The sequence below is a fragment of the Callospermophilus lateralis genome, chromosome 9 (assembly GCF_048772815.1).
Source record: "Callospermophilus lateralis isolate mCalLat2 chromosome 9, mCalLat2.hap1, whole genome shotgun sequence".
Classification (NCBI taxonomy): Eukaryota; Metazoa; Chordata; class Mammalia; order Rodentia; family Sciuridae; genus Callospermophilus; species Callospermophilus lateralis.
In genome coordinates this window covers 76,373,556-76,395,546 of record NC_135313.1, presented here as the reverse complement: position 1 = coordinate 76,395,546, position 21,991 = coordinate 76,373,556, and the positions used below count along the sequence as shown (strand labels likewise).

Sequence of the window (21,991 nt, the reverse complement as noted above, 5' to 3'; positions counted from 1 at the left end):
TTCAGACTGGAGTGAGATGAAATCTTAAGCATAGCTTTGATTTGCATTTCCCTGATTACTAGAGATGTTGAATATTTTTTCATATATTTGATGGCCAAATGTGTTTCTTCTTTTGAGAAGTTTCTGTTTAATTTTTTTGCCCATTTATTGAGTGTTAAGTTTTTTGAGTTCTTTTTTTAAGGAATATCAATCCCCTATTGGAGGAGTAGCTGGCCAAGATTTTCTTCCATTCTGTAAGCTCTCTCTTCATGCTCTTAATTGTTTTCCTTGCTGTGCAGAAGTTTTTTAGCTTGATGGTATCTCACTTATTAATTCCTGGTTTTATTTGTTTTGGGGGTCTTGTTAAGGAAGTCAGTGCCAACACATATAAGAGAGTGTTGAACTTATGGTTTCTTCTAGCACTTGTAAGGTTTCTGGTCTAATTCCTAAGTCTTCTATCCATTTCAATTTGAGTTTGTGCAGGGTGACAGATAGGGATCTACTTTCATTTTTCTACATATTGGTATCCAATTTTAAAAAGAAAAAGAAAAAGAAGCTTAGAGAACAGCTCTATTTTCCAAGAAGGAAAGAGAAATCAGTTAACTTCAGTTAAATGTTGGAACTCACTTTTTAAAAAACCATGCAAATGGCCTAACACTATGGATAGAATGCAAAAACACATATTATTTTAACATGATGAAATGGCAAATCCATAATATTGTAAAAGTAATATATTCTTGCCTCTTTTAAGTTTTAGACCCAAGTACCAATTATGAAGGTAGAAGAATATCAGGTCCAGCTTATTTCCTGTAAAAAGAAGAATTCTACATGGAAAATCAGACCTGATTATATTTTTTAAAGGTTTTAAATGCTTCCCCACCCCACCCCACTCCCCTGTACTGAGGACTGAACTAGAGGTGTTTTTCTACTAAGCTATTACATTCCCAGCCCTTTTTATTTTATTTTGGCATAGGTCAAAGTTTCCCATACTGGCCTGGAACTTGCAATCCTTTTGCCTTAATCTTCTGAGTAGCTGAGAATACAGGAATATAGCACTGTATCCATCTTAATTATGTCTTAATTACATATTTTACAAATTCAACGAATTCAAAAAAATAAGAAAAAAAAATCAACCAGTCCCTTTTAAAATCATGATATATCTTTGTAGACTTTCTTTTTTTTTTGGGGGGGGGTGCCAGGATTTGAACCCGGGGTCTTATGCATACAAGGCAAGCACTTTACCAACTGAGCTATATCCCCAGCCCTCTTCGTAGACTTTTTTCTATACATGTAGATAACAAATAACCCTTTCCTGGTTAAATTATGAACAAGATGAGAAACAAAAGAAATAATAAAATATAATATCAGGAGTCAACCAAGCAAATAGACTTGCTACTGTGAACCACAGAAATGGGCATGCCTTAGCACCAGACAGGGGCAAGCCTCTCCCTACAGGGGAAAGCCTCTGCAAAAACTCATCCACAGAGAAGTAAATGCATAATCACTCAATGGAGATTCCATCTCACTTCAGTCAAAATGGCAATTATCAACTGCCTGCCTGAGTTCGACGCTGGGAGGGAAGCAGGAAGACATCCTCCTCCTTTCCTAGCCCACCCATCAGCCATGTTTTCAAGGTGGGTCTGGCTTGGTTCTCCCCCACTCTGCCTGCTAAGAAAATGGCCAGGGAGCTCCAGGGAACTCAGGTCCACTGCTTAGGTGGAGCTGGGGCTAACAGGCAGGACAGTGAGAAAACCCCAACAGTTCTGGGCAAGGAGGGAGGCCACGGCATACAGTAGTAACTGGATGTTCGGGGTGAATATCATGCTGGTGATGGCCTACGGGAGCCTGGTATTTGTACCACTATTTATTTTTGTGAAGAGGCAAATCATGCGTTTTGCAATGAAATCTAGAAGGGGACCTCATGTCTCTGTGGGTCACAATGCCCCCAAGAACTTGAAAGAGGATATTGATATTCTACTATCCAGGATTCAGGATATCATGTATGAACCCCACCTCCCTGCAGATGATGATGAAAAACTGCAACTGGAAAGTCAGGAAAATCAAAGTTGCTACAACTACCTCTATAAGCTCTGGATGCTATTCATACTTCTGAGATCCCATTTCATGCTGAATTTCCACTCCTACTTGCTAGATCTGCAAAACACTAGTACTCTTTTCAAGAGTGTGTGGAAGGTACTTATCAATACCCTGCTGGATGGATATGAGACAGCTCACTATGGGACATGGGTGTTTGGCCCAAGAGAGTACCTGTGCTATCAAGAGGCCTGAATGAGTTGGCCACTGTGGTCAAAGCAAGAATTGGGAGCTCTCAGCGACAGCACCAGTCAGTAGCCAAAGACCTAACTCAGTCCCCTGAATTCTCCCCAACTACAATCCAAATGACATACCTTCCCTCCAGTCAGAGAAGAGTAAATGTGCCAAGCATTTCTTGGGATTGAAGAGCTTTAAGGACAACTATAACACATAGGAGAGCACTCTGTGATGGAGCTGAAGGACTCTCGCTGCAGACTGAACCAGACAGCTGTGGTATTCAAGACAGGCTGTCTGCTGGGCAGCCCTCAGGAAATCTGGCTCAGCAGGCCCAGACTGTGTTAGCCAAAGCTCCTGTAGTATCCAGGGTTCTTAAAGTCGTATCTGAAAGATCATTCCCCAACTCTTTATTACAGGCATTTTCAGAACATCAGCTAAGATCCCCCCCCCCCGCCAATAGAATTTTTTTTTCTATACTTGAGTTCAGATGTCATTTCTATTTCTGTCACAGCTTTCTTTAAAATCTTCAATTGTTTTTGGCCATAGTTCATCTATTCCAGCCTATTTAATCCCAAATGTGAAAGGTATCTTCATGTCTATCCTATTGTACTCAATTGAACGAGAAATGCTTGGTTTTAGGGTGTCTCAAGAGTTGTTTGATAGAAAAGGTGGACAGAATTGGGGATAGAGCAAGGAAGTAGGTGGTATGTGGAACAACCTAACCTGACACTCCACTGAAACCATGATGTGTTGAAACATTAACACAATTTTCCTAGTGTACAAGGATCTGCCCTTTCACCTTCATTCAATCTCTGTTGTGAATAAATGAACAAAAGGAAATGTTCTGATACCTGGAATAATCTATGCCAAGATACAAGATAATCATAGAGCAGTGTACTAGTCTGGTTTTATGGATTAGTTATTTAATAAAATGAACTATTAAAAAAATAAAAAAGAATGGAAATTATCAAGAATACAAATAATTTAAAAAGAATGAAATTATGGCATCTGCCAGTAAATGGAAGGAAATGGAGAATATTAAGCTAAGCAAAATAAGCCAATCCCAAAGAATGTCTTCTCTGATATGCCGATGCTAATTCACAATGGGGTGGGGGGATAGAGATAATTTGGACTAGACAGAGGGGAGTGAAGGGACGGGAGGGGACATGGGTGGTAGGAATTATAGTAGAATGAATCTCAGATTATTACCCTATGTGCATATATGATTACATGTTCTGTGTAACTCTACATCATGTACAACCCATAAACGAGAAGTTATACTCCATTTATGTATGATGTGTCAAAATGCATTCTACTGTCATGTCTAATTAGTATATATTTATATTTTATACATATATATGTATGTATATAGAGAATACAAGAAACAGTAAATATTGGCGAGGATATGGGGGAAAAGGTACATTCATACACTGCTAGTGGGACAGCAAATTGGTGCAACCCACTCTGAAAAGCAGTTCGGAGATTCCTCAGAAAATCTGGACTGAAACCACCATTTGCCCTGTTATCCCACTCTTCAGCATATGCCCAAAGGATTTAAAGTCAGCATACTATAGTGACTTGGCCACATCAATATTTACAGCCACTCAATTCACAATAGCTAAGCTATGGAGCTAAACTAGGTGCCCTTCAATAGATGAATGGATAAAGAAAATGTGGTACATATACACAATGGAATATTACTACTCAGCTATAAAGAAGAATGAAATTATGGCATCTGCCAGTAAATGGATGAAACTGGAGACTATCATGTTAAGTGAAATAAGCCAATCCAAAAAATAAACCAAAGGTCTAATGTTCTCTCTGATATGCATCTGCGTCAGAGATATGCTAATACACAATAAAGGGGAGGGGAGGGAAGAATATAAGTTTATTGGATTTGACAAATGGGAATGAAAGGAAGGGAGGAAGGATGGGCATGGGAAAGACAGTAGAATGAATCAGACATAACTTTACTATGTTCATATATGAACACCCAACCAGTGTAACTCCACATCATGTTCAACCACAAGAATGGGATTTAATTAGAATAAGTTATACGTCATGTATATATGTCAAAATACACTCTATGGTCATGTATATTTTGACATATATATTGTCATGTGTATTTTTAAGATTAAAAAAAAATTTTTTAAAGACTTGAAGAGGCAGCAGCACAGGCTCTGAGTAACAGTACTGAAACTCAGAGTTAGAAAGTCTTCCCCATTAATTCTGTGATCACATGAAATGTATCTTTTTGAAACTTAGGTTTGCACTTATTATAAATATTTCTCCATGTTTATAAATATAGATTTATATCAATACTTTTAACAGCTGCATGATGTACCATTGTAGCAGGGAGGGAAAGGCAGCCAGAGAAGGAGAGAGGTGAAGAGAATGGGCACAAAATCAAGCTGGTGAAAAGTTATCTGCACACTATGGTTTTATATCCATTAGGTACTCAGTCTCTTTCTTTGTTATGGGTAACATTCATATCAGGCCCCATAAAGACCAAATATTAAAATCAAAGGAGGGTAGGATTTTGTGCATAGGCCTTTCTGTAGCTACTTCACAGCATAATACTTTATCTTGTTTATTGTTTGTCTCCCTACCCAGGAAAATTAATATAAGCTCCATTCTGGCAGAAATTTTGTTACCAATATAATTTCTAGTACATAAAACAGTATCTAGGGCCATAGAAATATCAATAAGTACTGTTCAATGAGTAAATGAATAATGCTGGCTGCTCCTCCATGCCCTATTATCCTGGTTAACAATAGTTATAATGTAGAAAACATTAGAGCACTTTGGAATAAATGAAGCAAAAGAGCTATGATGTTCAGTGTAACCCTGGTGATGCCTATACAAAGTTCTAGACCAGCTTCAATATTGAGCAGACAAACATCAAAGGGACTTTAGGACCAAGCTTCAACAGCAACACCAAGTGGTGGGTAGTAAAAGGCAGCAGTGCAGGTGGGCTTCTGCAGTTCCAGGTCTTTCCTTGCTTCTCTGCCAAGACTCAAGTAGGAGACAGAGTTAAGCAGTGAAGACAATGCTTCAGAGGGAGGCAAAGGACTGCGTGCGTGCGTGCGTATGTGTGTGTGTGTGTGTGAGAGAGAGAGAGAGAGAGAGAAAGACTGGTTTTGTATTCTGCATCTGAAGAGAAAATCACAGTATTACGTATAATTTACTGGTTTCATGATGCTCTTTCCTCTTAAGGTGAAGATTTGCTTTTTTTTTTTTTTTTGCTATAGGACATTACCATACTTTCTTTTTACAGTATTACTTGACATCCTGTTTGAACTACCTTAAGATTAAAAATTCACTCAGATTATCTTTTGTATGTATGTTATTTTTTTTTCCATGTAAATCTTTAAGTGAATATGAATTTCATTTGGCCTATCTAGAACTTCACATATGGTATAAGGTAGGAATAGAAAAATGTTAGCACAAATTTTTGGTCAGTGGTTTCAACATATAAGAATCTACCCTTTGCTCATGAATTTGAGAAACTAGCATCAGGAACTACCGAACTGCAAGTACCCAAGTGTAGGAGTACAAACACAAACACACGAACACACACACAATTAAATTTTAGACTATCTAATAACCCACTCAATTCTACTAGAACTTAACTTTCCACGATTATTTTAATTTAAGACATGTAATTCAATCAAATATGAAGCCTATTGTGACACCCCCAAATGCCTTCTGATAATTTCAAAAGTATAGGAAAAAAACATTGTTTACTTGAAACATTGTTTACTTGATTTGATTTTCATAGAAAATGGAAAAATCCTGATTTGAATGCTCTGTCAAACCTAGTTTACTCTTTAGAAATAAAGGACTCATAATTATTCTTTTAAAAAAGTATAAAATCTGAAGACTTTATAATGGCCTGCCAAAAAGGACTTCATTTTTCAAGTGAACTAAATAGCAGTTAAATTACGTACTCAGTAGTATTTTAAACTCCTGGAAAATTTTAAATATTATAATTAAGAAACCATTCTTTTATAGCATGTCACTGTGCCCAGTCTTGGAGCCATACCTTTCATTATCCTGTATCAAAGGCAAAGAGAGGGAGAGTGTTGAAAGAGCCCGCCTAGAGCCTAAATTCTAAACTGTCAGGGTCGGTGGGTGTAAATCATAACATTTCATCACCAGGCTTTGATAGAAAGCCTCAAATACACTGTAAAATAGTTCAGAAAGACTCTAACAATATCATATGAATCATTCCATCAATAACTACAAGGAACAAAAAGGCTCCCCCTCTACACAGTCCCATTATGTTCAAAAAACAGCTCTAAAAAGAATCCAAATCTCCACAAAAAAATAGGCTCTATTAATAATGAAAAAAATTTTATAACTATGCAAAACAAGAATACCTGTAAGAAATCTTTAAAGTTCCTCCTATTATGTTAGGAAATAAAAACTGAGGACTGGTCTTCTGCTTCCAAGTCTGACAAAGTATCTGGTATCATACTTGCTATCCTACTAAAAACAACTATAAAACAAGTCAAAATAGATAAGGCTACTGTTTTCAGAAAATGAATAATAGGCAGTGCAGTTTTGAGATCGAGGGAAGAGAAATATGAAGTGAACCTCTACCTGTAAACACTGTCCTATCCCAACACAAGGAAGATGAGCCCAAGTAGAAGAACCAGGAGACAGAAACCAGTCTGCTAAGCACAGGAATTTGCCACAAGTTCTTGGTCAAGAGTTGAACTACACACACACTATTTGAGTCTAGGAGGTCAACCAGAGATCACCTACTATGCAGCTGAAAGTTCATATCCTAGGAGTTATCCTGCCTATTAAGGACTGAAATGTTTATGTCCCTTCCAAAACTCCTACAATGAAGCCCCAATCCTAGTGAGGCTGAATATGGAGGTAGGGACACTCTGAAGGTTAAATGAGATCATAATAATGGGGCCCTCATCCCAAGATAAACCTACTTTTAAAAAGAGAGACCATGCCAAGGGATGTAACTCAGTGGCACAGTGCTCACAAGACCCTGGATTTGATCCCCAGTAGAAAAAATTAAAAAAAAGATAAACAAGAAGAGGAGAAAGAAACAGGAGAGGAACAGGAGGGAGGCAGGGAGACCAGAGAACTAAGGCACTGTCTTCATGTGCATACACCAAACAAAAGCCATATGACAACATGGGTTGGTGGAGGGAAAGACTGCCTCCAACCCAAGCAACCCAAAGGAGGAGTCTCAGACACTAGCCCTTCTGGTTCCTTGATCTTAAGACTTTCATTACCTAGAACCGTGAGGGAACAAATATCAAACCACTCAATCTATGGTATGGTATGATATAGTATTGTATGTCATATGGTATTTGTATGCTTGCATGTTTAGCCTGATTGACCTAACTAAAGGCAAAGAGAACACATCAGACATTTAGATATAACCCTCCAAAGGCTACACCTTAGAAGTAAAAGTCCTCTAGAATTTAAAAAATTCAAAGTTCATAATTGAAATGGGCCTGCCTTACAAAGAATAGAATCAAGCATGACAAAACCTAAAAGAACCTTTAATTAAACAACTTACCCAGCAGAACAAAACTCAATACCCTTTACAGAAAGACCATGTAATCCAGCCTCTCTACAAAGAACAATCAGTGTCCAGCATAAAAGTAACAATTATTAGATATGCAAAAGACTGCTCCATAGTCAAAATAGTAGTTAACAAAAGTAGATGTCAGTATGATCCAAATAATAGAATTAGAAAAATAAAAAGAATCTTAGAGCAATCATTACACATATTTTCAAAAACTTAAGGTACAATAAGTTAGTAGACAGTAAGTACTCAGCAGAAAAAACAAACTATAAAAATTGAATCTCTGAACTGAAAAGTTCAAAATCTTAAAAGTCATTAAGTGAACTTTTTAAATCTAAGATTGTAGAAATAGGCTTAGGAAACATGAATAGAGGTCAACAGAAGTCATAAAATTTGAATAGGAAGAAAGGAAGATTGAAAAATAACCAGAATCTCACTGTGCTTTTAAACTTGCTAAGGAACAAATTACCACAAAATTAACAATGCACTATTAGCTCATAGTTCTGTAGTTTAAAAATGAGACAGGTTCTGTAAAATTCTATGCCCATGGGATTATAAGGTTTGTTGTTGGAGTAAAAATGTTACTGAACTATAAAAATTGGAAATAATCTAGAACAATTTATTCAGCATATTATCTAATCACCACGTATTTTTATTTTCCAGCCACATAGAAAATAACAGAACATATAGATAAAATTCTATAACAGAAGACAACATAAAAATTTCTGATGATATATCAATGTCTTTAGACATAACTGAAAGTAATGCTTAGATTTTTGTCTTAATTCATTTTGTGATACTATAACAGAATTCTTGAGATTGGGTAATTTTCAGAAGAGACATTTACTTCTAACATTCCTGGAGGTTAGAAAGTCCAAGACTGAGAATCCTGCTTTTGGGAAAATATTCTTGCTCAATGTCATATAGCAGAAGGTGGAAAGGCAAGCGAGCAAATCACTCCCATACGCACCCCTTCCTTTTTTGGTAACGGGGATTGAACATAGGGGTGTTTAGCCAATGAGCCACAACCACAGATCTTTTTTTTTTTTTTTGGGGGGGGGTATTTTAAGACAGGGTCTTGATCTCGCTAAATTGCTAAGGCTGGCTTTGAATTTGCAATCCTCCTGCCTCAGTCTCCAAAGTTGCTGGGATTAGAGGCATGGGCCACTACACCCAGCCATAAGCCTTTTTTATAGCGGCACCAACCACTCTTGGAAGCAGCTCCATCCTGACTGAAACACCTCCCAGAAGCCCCAACTTCCAACATGGGTGCACTAGGGACTAAGTTTCCAACAGATTAAATTTGGGGGACACATTCAGAGCACAGCAATCTAAGGGGGAAAATATAGCTTCATATGTATTAGTTGAAGAAAATCCAATTTAAAAAAAATGTTACAATTACACTATGAAAACAGGGAGAAAGAGTAAAAAAAAAAAGACATTTTTTTCTTTCCCCACAAGCAGAAACACTACAATATGGAAAGCAAGTAAATGAAAGAAGAATTCATTCTGGGATCTAACAGGTAACCATATTTGACAGCTTCTAAAGACAGAATCATGCCCTTGAACCACTTTATTATAAACTAAACAATTATTTTAAAATGTAAGAACCACGGGGCGTGGCAGCACACACCTGCAACTCAGGCTGAGGCAGGAGGATCACAAGTTCAAAGCCAGCCTCAGCAATTTAACGAGGTCCTAAGCAACTCAGTGAGACCCAGTCTCCAAATAAAATACAAAAAGGGATGGGGATATGGCTCAGTGGTTAAGCACCCCTGGATTCAATCTCTGATACCCACCCCCAATTTTTCCTAGTTTGTGAATAAATCACACATTTACACTAAAATTATATGATTGTTATTTTATAGACACAATTCTGGGTTTTTTTTTAAATATTTATTTATTTTTTTATTAATTTTTCCTAGTTTGTGAATAAATCACACATTTACACTAAAATTATATGATTGTTATTTTATAGACACAATTCTGGGTTTTTTTTTTAAATATTTATTTTTTTTTTAGGTTTTCGGCAGGCACAACATCTTTGTTTGTATGTGGTGCTGAGGATTGAACCCGGGCCGCACGCATGCCAGGCGAGCGCGCTACTGCTTGAGCCACATTCCCAGCCCGACACAATTCTTAAGTAGTTAAATTTAGATTAAAATATTCAAATGTCCAATATCTTAATCTTATAGATTATTACATTTCACCTCCTTCTCTGTCTCCAATGACAATAACCATATTTAGCATTCTGTAGTAATTAGGTTTAAACAAATACATTTTCTCATTAATCTTCCTTTCCATTTAATGTTCTTATTTGGGTAAACTTTTATGAATGTATTTCTTCAGTTTATTCTGGGAAAAGGAGCAATATAAATCCTACTTACACTATGAATACCTTCAAAAACCAACTTACAATCCTGAGAACTGGATAATAGATAATTTAGTTAAAAATATTAATAGCAATTAAAGTAATAGCTTTCATTATTTTACATAGGCTAAATCATTTATTCTGTCACAAAATAGAGGATTCCCATTATATAGATGAGGAAACAGGTACAGAAAAGTAACTAGCACAAGATTATAAAGTCAGTAAGTAGAATAACAGATTCACTCTGAGCAGTCTGGCTCAGGGTATATGCTTCAATTTCAAACCTCTATACTACACTGCCTTTCCCCCAACAAGTTAGTTTTCAGTTTCCCTATGTGTGAACATCTAAACATGCAGAATAGGACAAATTCAAGTTCAACTCCTGTTTATAATGAAGGACTAGGCGAAATGGCATAATTAACTCCATTTATTAAAACATCATATAATAACATGATGTATTTAAGAGCTTCTTCTGGTGGAATTCAGAACAGTGATTGCCACTCTTTTTTACATTTCTCATGTCATCACCAACATTTTTTACAGGGACTAGGAGGAATTGGGAGTTAGGCATATAGAGCAGATTAGAGGAAAGCGGGGGGTGGGGGGGAATCAAAATCACCTTGTATTGCTTTTTATTATTTAAAACCACCTGTTAAAATGAAGGCAAAAAAAGTCTAGAGGCAGATTTTATATGTGGGCAAATTTACTTTCTTCTTGGCTGTTTCTGCCCAAATGTCCTTTGTAATCCTGTTAGGTGAGAATCAGAACCCTTCTAAACTCCACATACACTCTTACATTAGAGAATTAGAATTCTCTCTACAGAACAGGACAGAAGCATAAATCAGTACAATTTCTATTGTAATAGGCCTATCAGGAAGCATCATGTGTAAGACACTAATGGCTAGGAAAAAGGAAAAATGAATCTATAAAGAAGTCACTAACAGGGGCTGGGGATGTGGCTCAAGTGGTAACATGCTCGCCTGGCATGCGTGAGGTGCTGGGTTCGATTCTCAGTACCACATAAAAATAAAAAATAAAGATGCTGTGTCCACTGAAAACTAAAAAATAAATATTAAAAAAATTCTCTCTTAAAAAAAAAGAAAAAAAGAAGAAGTCACTAACACCTCAAAAAAGTCACAGATGAAGAATCAAAGTGGATAGGCTGGAGGTAAGTGTATGTCCTCTGCAGACTGAGATGATCGGCATACTGTGTGTGTACCTGCACAGCACCAACTAAACAGGGAAGACCTGTCTTCTCTACATTCAGCTCCAAAACTTACTAGTGTAAGAACTTTGTGTTACCTCAGCTCTGACTTAAAGTTGAATCTATGTTCTCATTTGTAATATGGAAATTAAGATGGCTTCACGCTTAAAAGAGCAGTTGTGAAAATTAAAAGAAAAATGAGCAAAAGATTTAAATAAGCACTTTGAAAGAGAGGATATACATTTAGCAAATACATACATATAAACGTGCCCAACATCAATATTTGTCAGGTAAATTCATTTTAAAACCACAATGAGATACACACTTGAATGGCTAAAAAAATTTTAAAACTACACTATCAGATACTGACAAATAATGACATGAAACTGAAATAATAGTGGCTAAAAATAAATAGGTGGCTATTTCAAAATAGCAATAATTTTCAGGGGATAATAGACCATTCCCTGATATCTGTCACAATGACCTTCAATTTCTATATTAAATACAAACAGTTATTATTAGGTAACAGATTCAAATAAAGCAATAACATTAAAAAAAGTTCTTCTTCTTCAGCCTCCACTTCAAGTATTTAGCATTACCAGGAAAACTATAATACTGCACATGCAAGATTTCTTTAAGCAGAGCTGCCAAGAACAATAATTAAATATCTGTTTAGTGCAACTGAACTAAAATTAAGTCACTACAATTCTAAAGTTGCAAACTAGTGCTCCATATGGAACAATGTTTTGCTTTCTGTTTTCTCTTTTGTACTAGGGACTGAACACCCAGGTATGCTTTACTACTGAGAGACATCCCTAGCTCCCTTTTTAAATTTTGAGACAGGATCTCGATAAATTGCTTAGGACCTTACTAAGTTGTGAAGGCTGGCCTCAAACTTTTGATGCTCCTCCCTTAGCCTCCTGAATTGCTGGGATTATAGATGTGTGCCACTGTGCCTGGCCATTTGGGAATTTTTACTATGAAAAGAAAAAGCTCACATGTTTTCAATTGAATAAAAAGTTTACTAAATAGCCAGGCACAGGTGGCACATACCTGTATTCCTAGTTACTCAGGAGGTTGAAGCAGGAGGATCATCAGTTCCAGGTCAGTCTGGGAAACTAAGCAAGACCCACTGCAAAATAAAAAACAAAAATGTCTGTGGGGAATAGATCAGTAATAGAGCAGCCCCAGGTTCAATCCCCAGTACCACCAAAAAAGTTGTTTTTTTTTTTTTTTAACTAAGTAAGATTTATATCCTACATGCATTCATTTAAAAACTACACTTAAAAACTACACTAAATAATGCCAAGGGCAGTGACATGAAAAGGCTAAGTCAGGAAGCCCGGGGTATTCAAAATCAGACTCAGAAACAAGCAAAAGCCCATCTCAAAAAAAAAAAAAAAAATACGAATAAAACTTTGCATAACAAAATTTTATAATTCTTCATCATTTCATCCTTACCGCAATCCCTCCCTCACAGTGCTAGGGATAGAACCCAGGGCCTTGTAAATCCTAAGCAAATGCTCTATTACTGAACCACATCCCCAACCCCGTGCTTTTTATTTATTTATTTATTTTGTTAAATGAGAGCTATTAATTAAACACAGCTTTGTGTTTCCATTAAAAGTCATAACTAGAACTACTTCAAGTATTCCTTAACTGCAAGTAACTAAAGGGCTCAACAAAACTAACAATAGCTAGAACTGTAAGTGTTCCATAGGCTGTTAAAGGGACAGAGATGTGCCTGTTCTTCATGCACCAGAAGTTTACAAGACCATTAAGAAAACATTAACAAAACACTCAAAAATTAAGCAATATTAATACAGCAAGAAGAGCTGAAGATGCCAATAAGCCAATATGAAACTAAGTCCTAAAAGAGAAAGGATAAGAGAAAAGAATGTTTGGGCAATATCAACTGTCTCAGATTTCTGGAAACAATATTCTTTATCCATGATGGAGTTTGACAAATGCTGCTGATTAGCTGATATTTCGGTAACAGGAAAAGGACTATAACCAAAAATGCTTTTGTAATTTTGATAACAAAGTGAAAAATCAAGCGTGGCTGGGCTAGTCCAATGGCTTGAGCCAAAGAGCCTGAGGCCTGCCCAGGCCACAGAGACAGTTAAACTCCATTCTTCAAAGAGATTTAAAAAAAAAAAAAAAAAAAAAAAAGCTAACAATAAAAAAAGTAAAACATCAACATCAAGCCAGAAGAAAGGAGGTGGGGACAAGAAGCAACCAAGGAGAAAGTTAGAAATGAAGCCCCGTGATAATAGTACTTTCCTAATATGCATGAGGCCTGAGTTTTGATCCCCTAGGGCTGCACATCACACACATGAAGGCAACCATGGAGGGAAAAATTAACAGAAGTTAAAGAAATGATACATCCTTAAGTTTTATTTTGATATGTGAGTAATAGATGTTAGGACTATCAACTGTTGATCAACTAGACTCTGATATTTCTTACTATATGCCTGTGAACAAAATTTACTTTCAACACTATAAAAAAATCCCTAACATCTTATTTAAACAAACAAAAAGCAGTGCTAGAAACACATTCACCTAACACCAATTCCACAATATTATACTGCATGCTCACTTGTAGAAAACCATTCTCTTGCTGGGCGCGGTGGTGCACGTCTGCAATCCCAGCGGCTCAGGAGGTAGAGGCAAGAGGAACATGAGTTCAAAGCCAGATTCCCAGCAATTTAGCGAGGCACTAAGCAACTCAGTGAGACCCTGTCTCTAATAAAATACAAAATAGGGCTAGGGATGTGGCTCAGTGGTGAAGTGCCCCTGAGTTCAATCCCTGGTGCCCCCCTGTCCCCTCAAAAAAGGAAAACCATCCTATTGCCCTCTTGTCTTACTTTCAAACTATAAGTTTGTTATCAAGGAACTAAAATGTGGAATTTATTACCAGGTGATATGAAACAACAAGAAATTACAATGCATTCTATCTTAAATTCCAAAAGACTCTACAAGAAATTCCCTTTTATAATTATGTAAACTAGCCTGTCATAAAATTCACACAAAAGAACAAAAGCCAAAAACAGCTGAAAAAGAGGAAGAAAAACAAGAAAGGGGATTTGCACTACCAACTGTAAAGGTTCCTGATGTTAGAAAATGGTCCTGGTGCAGGGATAAAGAGAATAGTGTAAAACAGAAATTTCGCACATGCATAGGACTCATATGAGAAAACAGACTGCATAGAGAAAGGGTTGTAAAATAGTAGTGAAAGAACAGATAATTCAAAACATGATGAATAGGTGACTAATTGTTGTCTATTATTAACTGATCATCCAATTAAATCCCTCGCGGGGACCCATACAAAGTCTTGATGGATTAAAGACTAAATGCAAAAATCAAAACTTTATAAAACTTTCAGAAGAAACTAAGACAGGATCCTCACAACTCTCAATAGAGAAGTCTTTCTGTAAAATAATAAAAATAGGAAGATGGCGGCAAATGGAGTGCATCACCCCCGTGTACTGCGTCACTGTGCAGGTGAATGACGAGTTAGAATGGCCAAAAGCTATCTTGTTAGGAATTTCCAGCAAAATTGGGGTGCACCAAAACCTAGAGGAAGGATTTCCATCACCCAGGGATCGGTTACTGGGGCTCAACCGCGAGCGATTTGTCCACACGGAGAGTCAAGCTGCTTATTCAGCGACTCGCCCCACTGCTAGAGACTGCAGCGCGCGCCAGGAAACAGCGAGCTAGCAACACAAAGATACGGCACTGCTGATTCTGCGGGCTCCTGCCGGCTGTGCCCTCACTGTGCTCAGTGCTGAATTCTGGGTTTGAGACGGGGAAAGAAGCGGTCCAGTTCGGTTCTCCACACCGGTCAGACCACCAAGGAAGCCAGCGGCCACCATCTTGGAGAGCTGACATCACCATCGCCAGTTTTAGACTGATCGCAGCTCATTCAGCGATAGAACAGGTCTGTGACATTTAGTCCATCTCCCATACAGCGGGGAAATCACATAAAATCTCTCTCTGGTTTTCCGGGGGCATGATTAACAGAGTGAGAGTGAGCAGAGGCGTGGGGGAAAGGCAAAGGCGCCTGACCCCCAACTCCTCCCTCCCACCAGCGGTGAAAACGAAACCTGTTTCGCCAGCTCTAGGAGGAGGGGCTAGTGGAGGGAGTCAAAACAATAAGGTGCCAGTTCCCAAAAGCCGGGGCTCCACGTCCTGGAAACTGCAGGCACAGAGTGTAGTTTGAACTGCCAAGAGGTATCACTCGGGGATAGACCTGGCTGACAGGAGAAGCCAGGGGACTAGAAACCAGGAATTAACCTAAGCTAACAGGTTTTGAGAGACACCAGTGGGGAGAGGAGGGAGCGGCCTCACACGGACTGTTTCCTACAGTCGGAGGGCAAAATCTTGGCCCGGAAGGCACAGCACCACCTACTGGAAGCGAAGAAAATAGAAGCCTAACAGTGTCCCTTTTTTCTTTTAATTTTTTTTTTAATTTTTAATTTTTTTAATTTTAATTTTTTTCTTTTCTACAGTTATACTATTATTTTTTAAATGTAATTTCTATTTTACTGCATTTTATTATTATTTTTTTATTATCATTTCCTTTTCTTTTCTATTCTTTTCTCTTTCTTTCTGCTCTCCCTCTCTCCTTCTTGGTTTGCTTCCTTACCTTTTCCCCATCTTTCCTCTTAAGCATGACCACCCAGATTACATACAACTTACTAAATGCAAATAGATGAATACTACGAATTGGTCCATAGTCCGCCTAAGCCCTTAACTACTCCCAAGTACTCCTGTCTATTCTCTTGTTAATATCTGCCTGCATTTGAGCAACCCCCCAAAGAAGCTAACATATACTAACCTCCATACCATCAAAGCGCCTGACCTCAACATAAAATCCTAAGTTCAAACTTCAATTCTATACATGCCATCAAATTCTGTAGGCCTCTAATGAAACTAATGAATTTACCTTAAATCACAATTAAATCCAACATCTCTAAACATTGTCTCCCAACACAAAGGAGAGATACTGGAACTATAAAAACCAAAACAAATTTAAAGAAGAAAACAGAAACACAACAGTCAAACAGAGTTGGAAAGCAACATGAGCACCATGAAAAAACAAGGGAAAAAAGGATTTTACAAACAATGCAGGACAACTTAAATTCACAGGAGAACCTAGAGGCTTCAGAAAAATGGTCAGAGAAAGAACTCAAGGCATACCTAACTCAGATGGAACGGAATCTTAGAGAAGACTTTAGACAGCAAGTCCAAACAATGAAAGTATACTTTGAAAATGAATTAAATAGGCAAATTCAAATGGCAAAGAATGAGCTATACCAGGATATAGAGATTTAAAAAAAATCAAACAGTAATCCTAGAAATGCAGGAAACCATAAACCAAATTAAAAAAGCAAACGAGAATATTACAAATAGACTAGATCAAATAGAAGTCAGAACATCAGATAATGAAGACAAAGTATCAACTTGAAAAGAACATAGTCAACACAGAAAGGATGCTAAAAAATCACCAGCAATCTATCCAAGAGATATGGGATGTTATTAAAAAAAAAAAAAACTTGAGAGTCATCGGGATAGAAGAAGGCATAGAGGTTCAAACCAAAGGAATGAACAATCTATTTAATGAAATAATCCTAGAAAACTTCCCAGATATGAAAGATGGAATGGATTGCCAAATCCTGGAAGCCTACAGGACCCCAAACATACAAAACCGTAATAGACCAACTCCAAGACACATAATTATGAAGATATCCAACATGCAGAACAAGGAGAGAATATTAAAAGCTACGAGAGAAAGAAGGCAGATTACATTCAGGGGTAAACCAATTAGGTTAACGGCTGATTTTTCATCACAGACGTTGAAAACAAGAAGATCCTGGAACAACATATTTCAAACACTGAAAAATAATGGATTCCAACCAAGAATACTGTATCCAGCAAAATTAAGATTCATATTTGACAATGAAATTAAAATATTTCACGATAAACAAAAGTTAAAAGAATTCGCAGTCAGAAAACCAGCACTGCAAGGCATTCTGAGCAAAACAGTACAAGAGGAGGAATTGAAAAACAGCACCCAAAACTAACAATGGGAGGTAATTCAGTAAAGGGAAGAACAAAAAATATAACCAAAAAGGAAAAACGAGCCAAACTAAAATAAATAAATAAATAAACATGACTGGAAGTACAAACCATATTTCAATAGTAACCTTAAATGTTAATGGCTTAAATTCACCAATCAAGAGACATAGGCTAGTAACCTGGATTAAAAAAACAGATCAAACAATATGCTGCCTTCAGGAGACTCATATGATAGGAAAAGACATACACAGGTTGAAAGTGAAAGGTTGGGAAAAATCATACCACTCACATGGTCCTCGGAAGCAAGCAGGAGTGGCCATACTCATATCGAATAAAATCAACTTCAAACCTAAGTTAATCAAAAGGGATAAAGAAGGCCACTATATACTGTTAAAAGGAACCATCCACCAACATAACAATTATCAATATGTATGCACCAAACAATGGTGCGACAACGTTCATAAAACAAACTCTCCTCAAGTTCAAGAGTCAAATAGACCACAAGACAATAATTATCGGTGACTTCAACACACAGCTCTCTCCATTGGACAGATCCACCAGACAAAAGCTGAATAAAGAAACTACAGAACTCAAAAACACAATTAATAACCTAGACTTAACCGACATATATAGAATATATCAACCATCATCAAGTGGATACACGTTCTTCTCAGCAGCACATGGATCCTACTCAAAGATAGACCATATATTATGCCATAGAGCAACTCTTAGTAAATATAAAGGTGTTGAGATAATACCATGCATCTTATCTGATCATAATGGAATGAAACTGGAAATCAATGATAAACGAAGGAAGGAAAAATACTGCATCACCTGGAAAATGAACAATATGTTACTGAATGATCAATGGGTTACAGAAGGCATAAAGGAGGAAATCAAAAAATTCTTAGAGATAAATGACAATATAGACACAACATACCGGAATCTATGGGACACAATGAAAGCAGTTTTAAGAGGGAAATTCATTTCCTGGAGTTCATTCCTCAAAAAAAAAAAAGAAAAAAACAACAAATAAATGAACTCACACTTCATCTCAAAACCCTAGAAAAGGAAGAGCAAAACAACACCAAATGTAGTAGAAGGCAAGAAATAATTAAAATCAGAGTGGAAATCAATGAAACTGAAACAAAAAAAACCATTGAAAAAATTGATAAAACCAAAAGTTGGTTCTTCGAAAAAATAAATAAGATCGACAGACCCTTAGTCATGTTAACGAAGAGAAGACAGAGAACTCAAATTACCAACATACGGGATGAAAAAGGCAATATCACAATGGACACTACAGAAATACAGAAGATAATTAGAAATTATTTTGAAACCCTATATTCCAATAAAATAGAAGATAGTGAAGATATCCATAAATTTCTTAAGTCATATGATTTGCCCAGATTGAGTCAGGAAGATACACACAATTTAAACAGACCAATAACAAAGGAGGAAATAGAAGAAGCCCTCAAAAGACTACCAACCTAGAAAAGCCCTGGGCCGGATGGATATACAGCGGAGTTTTACAAAACCTTCAAAGAAGAATTAATACCAATACTTTTCAAGTTATTTCAAGAAATAGAAAAAGAAGATCATCTTCCAAATTCATTCTATGAGGCCAACATCACCCTGATCCTGAAACCGGACAAAGACACTTGCAAGAAAGAAAACTACAGACCAATTATCTCTAATGAACATAGATGCAAAAATCCTCAATAAAATCCTGGCAAATCGAATACAAAAGCATATCAAAAAAATAGTGCACCATGATCAAGTAGGATTCATCCCTGGGACGCAAGGTTGGTTCAATATATGGAAATCAATAAATGTTATTCACCACATCAATAGACTTAAAGATAAGAACCACATGATCATCTCGATAGATGCAGAAAAAGCATTCGACAAAGTACAACATCCCTTTATGTTCAAAATACTAGAAAAACTAGGGATAACAGGATCTTACCTCAACATCATAAAAGCTATCTATGCTAAGCCTCATTCTCTGAATGGAGAAAAACTGAAGGCATTCCCTCTAAAATCTGGAACAAGACAGGGATGCCCTCTATCACCACTTCTATTCAATATAGTTCTCGAAACACTGGCCAGAGCAATTAGACAGACGAAAGAAATTAAAGGCATAAAAATAGGAAAAGAAGAACTTAAATTATCACTATTTGTAGATGATATGATATTATATCTAACAGACCCAAAAGGGTTTACAAAGAAACTACTAGAGTTAATAAATGAATTCAGCAAAGTGGCAGGATATAAAATCAACACACATAAATCAAAGGCATTCCTGTATATCAGCGACAAATCTTCTGAAATGGAAATGAGGACAACTACCCCATTCACAATATCCTCAAAAAAATAAAATAAAATACTTGGGAATCAATCTAACAAAAGAGGTGAAAGATTTATACAATAAAAACTACAGAACCCTAAAGAAAGAAATAGAAAAAGACCTTAGAAGATGGAATAATATACCCTGTTCATGGATAGGAAGAACTAACATCATCAAAATGGCAATATTACCCAAAGTTCCCTACAGGTTCAATGCAATGCCAATCAAAATCCCAACAGCATTTCTTGTAGAAATAGATAAAGCAATTATGAAATTCATATGGAAAAACAAAAGACCCAGAATAGCAAAAGCAATTCTAAGCAGGAAGTGTGAGTCAGGCAGCATAGTGATACCAAATTTCGAACTATACTACAAAGCAATAATAACAAAACCAGCATGGTACTGGTACCAAAACAGGCGGGTGGACCAATGGTACAGAATAGAGGACACAGAGACCAATCCATAAAATTACAACTATCTTATATTTGATAAAGGGGCTAAAAGCATACAATGGAGAAAGGATAGCATCTTCAACAAATGGTACTGGGAAAACTGGAAATCCATATGCAACAAAATGAAACTGAATCCCTTTCTCTAGCCATGCACAAAAGCTAACTCAAAATGGATCAAAGAGCTTGATATCAAATCAGAGACTCTGCGCCTGATAGAAGAAAAAGTTGGCTTCGATCTACATATTGTTGGGTCGGGCTCCAAATTCCTTAATAGGACACCCATAGCACAAGAGTTAATAACTAGAATCAACAAATGGGACTTACTCAAACTAAAAAGTTTTTTCTCAGCAAGAGAAACACTAAGAGAGGTAAATAGGGAGCCTACATCCTGGGAACAAATTTTTACTCCTCACACTTCAGATAGAGCCCTAATATCCAGAGTATACAAAGAACTCAAAAAATTACAATAAGAAAACAAATAACCCAATCAACAAATGGGCCAAAGACCTGAACAGACACTTCTCAGAGGAGGACATACAGTCAATCAACAAGTACATGAAAAAGAGCTCACCATCTCTAGCAGTCAGAAAAATGCAAATCAAAACCACCCTAAGATGCCATCTCACTCCAGTAAGATTGGCAGCCATTTTGAAGTCAAACAACAAGTGCTGGCAAGGATGTGGGGAAAAGGGTACTCTTATACATTGCTGGTGGGACTGCAAATTGGTGCGGCCAACTTGGAAAGCTGTATGGAGATTCCTGGGAAAGCTGGGAATGGAAACACCATTTGACCCAGCTATTGCCCTTCTCGAACTATTCCCTGAAGACCTTAAAAGAGCGTACTACAGGGATACTGCCACACTGATGTTCATAGCAGCACAATTCACAATAGCTAGACTGTGGAACCAACCTAGATGCCCTTCAATAGATAAATGGATAAAAAAAATGTGGCATTTATACACAATGGAGTATTACACAGCACTAAAAAATGACAAAATCATGGAATTTGCAGGGAAATGGATGGCATTAGAGCAGATTATGCTAAGTGAAGCTAGCCAATCCCTAAAAAACAAATGCCAAATGTTTTCTTTGATATAAAGAGAGCAACTAAGAACAGAGCAGGAGGAAAAGACTAACATTAAACAGAGACATTAGGTGGGAGGGAAAGGGAGAGAAAAGGGAAATTGCATGGAAATGGAAGGAGACCCTCATTGTTACACAAAATTACATATAAGTGGTTGTGAGGGGAATGGGAAAAAAAACAAGGAGAGAAATGAATTGTAGTAGATGGGGTAGAGAGAGAAGAGGGGAGGGGAGGGGAGGGGGGATAGTAGAGGATAGGAAAGGTAGCAGAATACAACAGTCACTAATATGGTATCATGTAAAAATGTGGATGTGTAACCGATGTGATTCTGCAATCTACAATTGGGGTAAAAATGGGAGTTCATAACCCACTTGAATCTAATGTATGAAATATGATATGTCAAGAGCTTTGTAATGTTTTGAACAACGAATAAAAAAATTTAAAAAAAGAAAAAAAAGAAAAAGAAAAGAAAAATATAAAGTATCATAAAAGCAAGGCCTTCTCTGTAAAAAAAATAAATAAAAATAAAATAATAAAAATAAAATCAAAATGGAATGACAAATATCACTATATTAAAACGATTTTTCTGGGGCTGGGGTTGTGGCTCAGCGGTAGAGCACTCGCCTAGCACGTGCAAGG

General features: G+C 36.9%; 1 protein-coding gene and 1 pseudogene across 4 annotated transcripts in view; one reads left to right on the top strand and one right to left on the bottom strand.

Annotated features, from left to right (window-relative positions):
- Nucleotides 1–21,991, bottom strand: part of Stam2 (signal transducing adaptor molecule 2) — a 58,510-nt gene that overhangs the window by 31,647 nt on the left and 4,872 nt on the right. The gene's annotated exons all lie outside the window — the stretch shown is intronic.
- On the top strand, nt 1,777–2,482 carry LOC143407352 (protein C1orf43 homolog pseudogene; annotated as a pseudogene).